The following is an 11,019-nucleotide window of genomic DNA, read 5'->3' as shown; positions in this document are numbered from 1 at the left end:
AAGATAGAAAGGACTCTAGAGATGGAAAGGTAGACAGGACAAAGATCAAATGCTACAATTGTGATGAATCTGGTCAATTTGCCACAGAGTGCAAGAAAATAAAGCATGACAAAGGGAAGAGCAAAGCCCTGATCACATCAAGTAAGAATTGGGTGGACTCCTTTGATTCTGAAGATGAAGACACATGTTATGCACTGATGGCCAGTCTTGATGATCTTGCTGCTTCTGAGCCTAAGGTACAAATTCATTTCTTCTCTTTTGATACTGAAAATATATTTGAATTGAAATATATTCTTAAATCTTTGCATGGTAATTTTAAGAATAAGAATATAGAAAATGATAGACTTATAACTGAAATTGAGATCCCAAAGTCTAGGAATGAACATTTAGAGTCTGACTTAATAAATCAGATAGATTTGAAGAAAGAATGTGAGAGAGCTAAACTTTCAGTTAAGATTCTTGAGGCTAGATAGAGTATGTTAGAAAAGGATCTAGAAAATGAGAGAAAAACTCTTAAAGCCTGGACTATTTTAGGCAAAAAGGTTCATGAGATAATCTCAAAGAAAAACTGGAAAGAATGCTTAGGCTATAAAGATGGAGTTAAGGATGTTGACACTGAAAATAAAATTACTCTTAAAACTCCTGTTAAGTTTATCTCTTCAGAAGCTGATGAACCCAAATCCACTTTTGAAAAGGGTTCAACATTATTATCACAAGAAAAACTGGTAAGTGATAAAACTCTAAGAAAGGAAAGCAAGTGTTAGGTCCCAATGTGTTTGTAGAAGGGGGGTTGAATACAAACAGTACCAAATAATCGAATAAATGCGGAATAAAAAATGTGAAACAAAATTCAAGTTAAATAAAAATATTATTAAACTTGAAAGGTGTTACAACAACTGTATCGATTACAAGGTATTAATCTCAAATCAATTATCACAAATCTAGAATAAATTCGACATGAACTTTTTCTATTTTTGCAATAATTAGAATCAAATGCTAAACGCGATTTGAGATTAAGTTCTAGGGATTTTGATCCGCTAGATTGTTACACAAGAACAAGATAAAGATTTCTAGTTGATTGGATTTAACTTTGCAATCTAGAAATTGATCTTTGAATTTCAGCAGAGAACAATGAAATATTTCTTAGGCGGCTGCTGTGTTCTTGTATTTTTTCAATTAGTGAATGTCTTCTGCTTCTTTTTCTTTTTGTATGCAATCCAACAAAATTACTTGAACTGCAATGACAATCGGTAGGACAATCTCTTTGGCTCAGCAAGACTTTCAGTAGGACTTTCAATTGTACTAGCAAGACAATCTGATTGAACTACAATGACTATCGGTATGACAATCAGTTGAACTAGCAAGACAATCTCCTTCCTAGTGTAACTTTTGGTATGACAATTGAAATGACTTGGCATGACAATCGGTATGACAATCCAGATTGTCATGCTAGTTCATTTTCAATTGTCTTGCTGATTTAAGACTGTTTTTAAACCAATTAAACTTCTGAAAATTCCTAAAATTAATTCAGAATTAATTAATCAATTAATTCAATTAATAAATAAATTATTCTTCGTAGATGTAATTTATTTTCTTAATTAAATTAGATGACTTAATTAATTAATAGAGAATTAATTCTAGTCTTGAGCATCAACCATTCTTCTGCAAATCTTCTGAAAATCACTGAAAATTATGAATCAATTCCACCACTTCAACGTTGACACTCGATGTACTGTCTGGTTCATGAGTGACTAACTTCTGTGACGTTTCTTCATGTCTTGACTTTGACACTTTGATTTTCTTCAGATTAAATCCTTGTAATTAATGATACTCTGACGAGATCTCTGTCACTTGATTAAATCCACGATCTTGATTTATATCACTGAGGCATGATCAACTTCTTGAACTTCTTCCAGTGAATTACCTCCTCAAGTCTGTAGATGAACCTTGTTTCTGAATCCTTTGACAGATATTACTTTGCGAGATCTCTCTGACGGTCGATCCACTATTTACTTATTACATTCTTATTTGAGTTGAGTTGAATCCTCGAATATACAAATAGGCTATGACATATGACTTACAATCTCCCCCTATTTGTTTGTTAGACAATAACACACAAATACCTAGAGGATAACTCAACTAACAAATAAGAAAAAGATATAAACATACATGCAAAGTAAATAGCAGAAAAGTTCTGGATGAGATTTAACATTTTCCAGATTCCAAGTAGATGTTCCTCTAGACTGAACATATCTTCAAGTAGTTCCATCTTCATTTGTATAACCACATTTCCTGTTGAGAAGCCCATATCTCTTGCTTCTCCCCCTATGAGAATCAACTGATTAAAGAAGATCACCTTCGTTTTACCACCTCTCCCGTACAATAGGATCCGCAGATAAAAACCAATGGTACTCCCCTAACTGCTTCTTCCCTTACTAGGAAATCACCTTGTGTTTACCACCTCTCCCGTACAATAGGATCCGTAGTTAGAAACAACAATGGTGTGGTATAGTGTACATGTTTGATCTTTTTCTTCCTCCCTGCTATTTCTCCCCCTTAGTTGAGGAATCCTCCAAACTATTTCTTAAGCTTTTATCTCCCCCTTAAAGAAGGAATGTATGCCGTCGTCTGAAGGAGTTCTCATATTTCACTTGGTTGGAAAAAAATAACAAATAGTTTCTCTTTCTACCTCACTGTGAGTGTGTGATTCTGTTTAGTGTACCTCACATGTGTTTCACTCTTCTCTCCACTCGTGTTTACACTCATTCTCACAAGTGTATCACTCTTCTCTCATAGCTCCATAATCCAGCTGTACCTGCAAGGAAAATCACATGAGCCATCCTTAAGGAGGTCACAGGTGGTGCAATGGGAGTTCGCAAATCCCCATCCTTGTTAAACTCGTCAGATAAATCTGAGTCATAATCTACAAGTTGCTAGTTTCCCTTTTAGGGTTCCAGATTTGAATTCTGGGAAGGTAAACAATGATCCAACGAATTTAGCATAAAGATCAAAGTTCCCTTCTAATGTCTGTGAAGACATTTCCTTGTGACTTATCAGGTAATATCTGAATCATTGTCAACAAGTTGCCGATCTGCACCTATGTCAGATCCACTATCCGCAGATGCATCCAGGGGATTTAAGCCTGGGGAGGTAGACACTGACCACTGACATATGGCTTTTGGATCAGTATCCTCTCCTAACACCTGTAAAGGCAATTGGTCCACTAACGAACCTTGAACAATCGAATCTGACCTTAAAATGGTCGAAACTCTTGTTTCCGTCAACTCATCCTTTGTGTGTGTAACCTCTCCTTGTGCATCAAGAATTGATTATGTTTGAAGTGGTGACACTACATCGGATACCTTGGCCGACAGGTAAAATTCAATAGATGCACCCTGTTGAGAGAATGAATCTAGTAACTGTTTTTGTGCCTTTTCAACCATTACATCTTTTTGAGAAGATGTATGGGGGCTAGCAGTTGTCTCGGTTTAAATACTACTCATCTATGTAGGAGACAGAGCTACTGGGTTGACTACAGAACCTTTCTTATATGGTGCACTAGGCACTATCTCCCTCACACTCATTCATACTACTTTTAGTGGTAAAAGAGTGTTGGTTGGTTCTATTTTTGTGTTTGTCTTTACAGTCTGGGATAGACATTGTGGGTTTTCAACCTCATGACTGTCAATGAAAGAAAGTCATTGGAGACTGAACCTGTAACATGGAACATATGGTAATAGAGAGAAAATGATTTACAATAGTGATTTCAAAGGATTTTACATGAAATAAGAAATCACTAATGTAGAAAGAAGTTTGATTTTGTTTTTCAATATGAATGAGTTTTTGATAAAACATTGATCACTTAGGGTAAAGTCTAAGTAATTCTCATTCATGTCAAAAGCTTACAAATATCTGCAACATAATGTTAACAACATATCATTGACCGATACTTGTCAAGTACTTTAAATACTAATTGTTATGTTGCATAATCAATATACCACTGCACATATAAAGCAATATAATTGTGCTTAGTGATAAGATAGTTATTAATATGATGACTCTACTTATTCATATAAAATTATAACTTCTGTTAGAGTGCCATACCATGTCCTTGACGATTGCTTGAGCAGTATACTAGTTCATACCAACCTGAAGTGAGATTGTGAAGAAGAAATTGCATAGTCCAATAGATCTGCAGCTGCAAAGTCCATGAACTGTGGTGCATTGACTTCCTCTTTTGACTTACCAACCAGGAGTACACTTGTACACATCTTACTAGAGTCCAATTCCAAGTGTAATATGCAGCAGGTGCTTGATATGTCGTAATATTCCCAAGTCTCGTCACTGGTGCTATATGTTGGATACTGCTTCCTGATAATAACCTAGCACAATATACAAAATTACAATGATAACATTCCCAGCTTGCAAACAGCCATATCCCTCAGATAAACCTTTGCTGTTATCTCCAAAGGTAATCAGGGGGCCAGCTTTCTCAATCCACATTTGATAGCAGGGCTCTATCTCCGGTCATAAGTCTTGATGATCCACTTGTCAAGAATCCACACTACCGGTTACACCTGTATACTGCCCTGCACTTCAAATGGATTAGACCTTCTTCGGAATCCAAACTTGGTTGGGCCCGGCATACTTGTAGAACTGTCCTTTGTCAGACAAAACAACATTTTTAATTTTAATTGTCTCAACTTTCTCAATGACTGAACATTTGACCTTGTAAACAGCCTTAACAAATTTCTGTTTAAGCTTAGGCACAAATGTCTCCTTTCTAGCCTTAGAAGGACTAGCAGTCTTAGACCTATCATGCTTCTTGTAATTCACATGCTGACGAGGAGTAGTCTTATCATTAGACACATGCTTACCATTAAAATAAGCATACATCATATTAAAAGCACAAGACATACAATTAGCAACACCACATGCTTTATGAGAGTGATTAACAGCAGGTAATTTATGCATGGTAGACATGGCATTATTGTTATCCAACTCATGTGTGTCTGAGTTAGTCTCAGTTGCTTTCACAACTTTGACTGGAACTTTCGACTCACTTGACTTGGAAACAATCTTCTCATTAGCATGATCCTCAGCACGTATTTCTTCTTGAATAACAGAAGAGGTCGCATCAAATGGTTCAGCAATTGATGCTTTATAGAGGGGTTCATCAACACCCTTAAGCACATGTGGTACTTCCCTCCCTTTAGCACATACATGAGGAGGGGAGTTTATGCCTAATTCTCCAATAGCAGCATTGTAATCATAACCTATTCCAGATGTTTGATTAACAGCTTGCTTACTGTAGAACTCTTTAGCCTTCGAACAAGAATTGAAGTAGGCTCTAACCTTAGTCTCAAGACCGGTGATCATGTCTTTGAGAATAGTTTCGAGTTTTCTATAACAGTCAACTCTATTCTCTAGAAAAGATACCTGTTCTTTTAATTTGTCTTGATTAATGTGCACAAGTCTTAATTCATTAACCTCTTTCTCAAGGTCTGTGATCTGTAAACTTAACAGTTCATTATCACGACGTGCACAATCTAAGTTACCTCTTAGATGATAAACCATTTCAGCATCAGAAAGTTTTACCTCTTTTCTTGACGATGAAGCTTTTCCATCAATAGCCATAAGAGCAAGATTTCCTTCTTCTTCATCTTCACTATCAGTATCATCCCAGCTTCTTCCCTTTGCCAGATAAGCCCTTTCAGAGTTCTTTCTTACTTGCTTTGGCTTCCTACATTCTGTGGCAAAGTGTCCCAACTCATTGCAGTTATAGCATCTAATGGTGCTCCGATCAACCATCCCTGTTTTATACCCACCACTGCTGGTGTTAGAGGATGAAGATCCACCTTTCTGGAATTTGTTGTAGTTGGACTTGTACTTAAGCTTGGGATTCCTCCTGAATCTGACATGGGAGAATCTCTTGACAATTTGGGCCATTGATTCATCTTCCAATTGCTCCAGCTCTTCCAAGGAATAAAAATCATCACTTGATTGATTTGTAGTAGGAGGATCATATTCTGCTACTACCTCATTTTCCTCACCCTTGGAAAACCGTACCATTCTTTCTAACTGTTGAGAGTGTTGTTGTTGTTGACCTTCAGCTACAAGTGCATTAGATGTGCTGACCATTCTATCCTTCCCATAGACTTCCTTCTGTTGAATCTGCTCCAACTCATAGGTTTTTAACACTCCATAGAGCCTGTCCAAAGAAATCTCACTCAGATCTCTAGCTTCTCTAATGGCAGTGATTCTATGTTCAAGATGAGCTGGCAGTGTTAAAAGGAACTTTTTGTTGACCTCCCTGATTGAATAATACTTTCCATTGATGTTCAGGTTGTTGATCAACGCATTGTACCTCTCAAACACTTCAGTAATTCCTTCTCCTGGATTTGATTTGAAATGTTCATATTCAGAGGTTAGGATTTCCAACTTGTTCTCCCTAACTTCCTCTGTGCCTTCATTAATTACCTCAATAGTTTCCCACATGTGTTTAGAATTTTTACAGTTCATCACATGTCTGTTCATCAAGGGATCAAGGGAATCAATTAATATTAATTGAAGGCTGGCATCCAAGGAGGCTTCTTCCTTCTCAGCAGGAGTAAAATCTTCGGGCTCTTTTGGATAGGTTCTAGCTTTAGTAGTCATCACACCATCTATTATTACCTCCGGTTCAATAACCATCGGAGTTTTTATACCCTTCTTTAACAAGTTTGAATATTTGGGATTTGCAACTTGTAAAAATAATAGCATCTTCTTCTTCCACATGATATAATTCTCTTTATCAAATTGTGGAATTTTAACGGTTCCAACTTTATGTGAAGTCATTATGAATTTTTGAATAAATAAAAATTCAAGGAGTTGAAAAATCACAAAAGTCTAGGATCTTGATTTGTTCGTTAATCAGAAGGCTCTGATACCAATTGTTAGGTCCCAATGTGTTTGTAGAAGGGGGGTTGAATACAAACAGTACCAAATAATCGAATAAATGCGGAATAAAAAATGTGAAACAAAATTCAAGTTAAATAAAAATATTATTAAACTTGAAAGGTGTTACAACAACTGTATCGATTACAAGGTATTAATCTCAAATCAATTATCACAAATCTAGAATAAATTCGACATGAACTTTTTCTATTTTTGCAATAATTAGAATCAAATGCTAAACGCGATTTGAGATTAAGTTCTAGGGATTTTGATCCGCTAGATTGTTACACAAGAACAAGATAAAGATTTCTAGTTGATTGGATTTAACTTTGCAATCTAGAAATTGATCTTTGAATTTCAGCAGAGAACAATGAAATATTTCTTAGGCGGCTGCTGTGTTCTTGTATTTTTTCAATGAGTGAATGTCTTCTGCTTCTTTTTCTTTTTGTATGCAATCCAACAAAATTACTTGAACTGCAATGACAATCGGTAGGACAATCTCTTTGGCTCAGCAAGACTTTCAGTAGGACTTTCAATTGTACTAGCAAGACAATCTGATTGAACTACAATGACTATCGGTATGACAATCAGTTGAACTAGCAAGACAATCTCCTTCCTAGTGTAACTTTCGGTATGACAATTGAAATGACTTGGCATGACAATCGGTATGACAATCCAGATTGTCATGCTAGTTCATTTTCAATTGTCTTGCTGATTTAAGACTGTTTTTAAACCAATTAAACTTCTGAAAATTCCTAAAATTAATTCAGAATTAATTAATCAATTAATTCAATTAATAAATAAATTATTCTTCGCAGATATAATTTATTTTCTTAATTAAATTAGATGACTTAATTAATTAATAGAGAATTAATTCTAGTCTTGAGCAGCAACCATTCTTCTGCAAATCTTCTGAAAATCACTGAAAATTATGAATCAATTCCACCACTTCAATGTTGACACTCGATGTACTGTCTGGTTCATGAGTGACTAACTTCCGTGACGTTTCTTCATGTCTTGACTTTGACACTTTGATTTTCTTCAGATTAAATCCTTGTAATTAATGATACTCTGACGAGATCTCTGTCACTTGATTAAATCCACGATCTTGATTTATATCACTGAGGCATGATCAACTTCTTGAACTTCTTCCAGTGAATTACCTCCTCAAGTCTGTAGATGAACCTTGTTTCTGAATCCTTTGACAGATATTACTTTGCGAGATCTCTCTGACGGTCGATCCACTATTTACTTATTACATTCTTATTTGAGTTGAGTTGAATCCTCGAATATACAAATAGGCTATGACATATGACTTACAGCAAGGAAACCATTATATCTGTTAAGAAAGAAAAGAGCATAGGACTTTTGTCAGCAAGATAATTGAAAAAGAAAATATATGAGGCTACTGATAAACCTCAATCAAAAAGTCCTAAAAGAAACAGGAATGGTAAGCAAGGTATTTCTAAGGATTCAAATTACAAGGTTGTTCCCAATGCTCCTAGGAAAACTTGTTTTAACTGTGGAAATACTAATCATCTTGTTATTGATTGCAAGAGGAATAAGAAAAAGAAAACTGCTATTCCTGAGTCTGATGTTAGGGGTAGATCAGTATTTTATAAACCACAAAATCCTTGTTTTTATTGTGGTAGTAGTTGGCATTCGATTAATACTTGTAGTTCTTATCACAAGTTGTATCACAATTACTATGAACCTTTGCCTAAGTTTAATAAAGTTGTTTGTGTGCTTAATTCTGTTGGTTTTACTAAATTTGCTTCTGACAAGACAAATCCTGACAAAGGAAAAACTGTCAAAAGTACTCAAGACACAAAAAGGCTTAAGTTGTCCAAAAAGAGGGCCCAACAAGTGTGGGTCCTTAAAAATTCTTTTAATTAATTATTCTTATGATTGCAGGGTAATAAGAAAAATACACTTATCCTGGATAGTGGATGTTCAGGACACTTGACTGGAAATAAATCCCTGCTGTCAGAATTTAAGAAGAAGGCTGGCCCAGATGTGTCTTATGGAGATGGAAATGTAGGACATACTCTGGAATATGGCAACTTGATAATTGGAAAGGTAGCAATAGAGAATGTAGCTCTGGTGGATGGACTGAAGCATAATCTTCTGAGCATCAGTCAAATCACTGACAGGGGTTATCATGTGGTATTCTATGACTCACACTATGAAGTTATTCATAACAAGTCAAAGAAAATTGTCTTGATAGGATACAGACATGGTAACATTTATGAAGCAAGGCTACATGAAAGTCTTGAAAAGGAAGCTACTTGCCTTATCTCTAAGGCGACAGTAGATGAGAGCTGGAACTGGCATAAGAAGCTCTCACATCTCAACTTCAATTCAATCAATGAACTTGCCAAGAAGGATCTTGTAAGAGGATTTCCAAACATGCTATACTCAAGTGATGGACTTTGTGATGCTTGACAAAAGTCTAAACAAAGAAGAGTATCTTTCAAAAGCAAAATAGAATTCTCTATCTCTGAGCCATATTACATGCTGCACCTGGACCTTTTTGGACCAGTGAACATAATGTCCATCAACAAGAAAAGATACACACTTTTAATTATTGATGATTTCACTAGGTATACATGGGTCTATTTTCTACACAGAAAGGATGAAACTCCAGAAATTTTTCTGGACCACATAAAGCAAATTGAAAATGGATCTACTCACAAAGTGAGAATCCTGAGAAATGATAATGGCACTGAATTCAAGAACTCAAAGATGGAGGAATTATGCAAGTACAAAGGCATAGAGCAACAATTATCAGCTCCTGGTACACCTCAGCAAAATGGTGTTGTTGAGAGGAAGAACAAAACCTTGATTGAAGCTGGCAGAACTCTGCTAGAAGAAGCAAAACTACCCACTTACTTTTGGGCTGAAGCAGTAAACACAGCATGTTATACTCAAAATATCACTCTGATAAACAAACATGGTGTTACTCCTTATCAAATTCTAAAAGAAAAGAAGCTCAATCTCAAACATCTTCATGTATTTGGATGTAAGTGCTTTGTTTTGAGAACTCATACTGATCAGCTTGGAAAGTTTGAATCAAAGGCTGATGTAGGAATCTTTGTTGGATACTCACCATCAAAAGCTTACAGAGTGTTCAATCTAAGAACACACATTATAGTAATCTCCATAAATATATCCTTCGATGATAAGAAGATTCCTGGTTTTGAAGAAGACGCTCATGAAAGCTTAATATTTGCAAATGAAAATGCATTGTCGGAATCTGGATCAAACTTTAATGAACTGTCAAATCCTGATGATCCAAATCCTGACACTCCTTCAGATTCTGAAGATAATCACTGTACTAATGAACCTGCACATGTTGAGGGGGAGAAACAACAAGGGTCAACTGATGGTACCAACACTGAAGAATCATCTCAAGATTCTTCTCAATCTAATCTTTCAGAATCCAATGCTGATTCAACATCAGATGAACATGAGTCAAGTCCCAATATCTCATCAGGAGATAACACAACAGATTCAGGGGGAGCCTCAAATGCATTTGAAGAGGCATACAATTCAGGGGGAGCATCTAGCTCCAGAAGGACAATTCCCAGTGCCAGAAAATGGACTAAAGATCATACTCCTGATCTGATCATTGGAAATCCTGATGATGGTGTAAAGACAAGAAGTGCAACTCGGAATGAATGTTTATATCACAATCTACTTTCAAAAGAAAAGCCAAAGAAGGTAGAAGATGCACTCAAGGATGCAGATTAGGTCATGGCTATGCAAGAAGAATTGAATGAATTGGAAAGAAATGAAGTGTGGAAGCTGGTGCCTAGACCTAAGAACAGGTCAATTGTGGGCACAAAGTGGGTCTTTAGAAATAAGACTGATTCTGATGGAACTATCATCAGAAACAAGGCAAGATTGGTGGAAAAAGGTTATTCCTAACAGGAAGGTATTGACTATGATGAGACATTTGCTCCTGTTGCTAGGTTGGAACCAATCAGAATCTTCTTGGCATATGCTGCTCACAAGAAGTTCAAGGTCTTCCAGATGGATGTCAAGAGTGCATTTCTCAATGGAGAACTTGAAGAAGAATTC

Source organism: Apium graveolens, chromosome 2 (genome assembly GCF_009905375.1).
Source record: "Apium graveolens cultivar Ventura chromosome 2, ASM990537v1, whole genome shotgun sequence".
NCBI classification, from domain to species: domain Eukaryota; kingdom Viridiplantae; phylum Streptophyta; class Magnoliopsida; order Apiales; family Apiaceae; genus Apium; species Apium graveolens.
The sequence above is the reverse complement of the archived record's forward strand: the minus strand, read 5'-3'. Positions refer to the sequence as shown.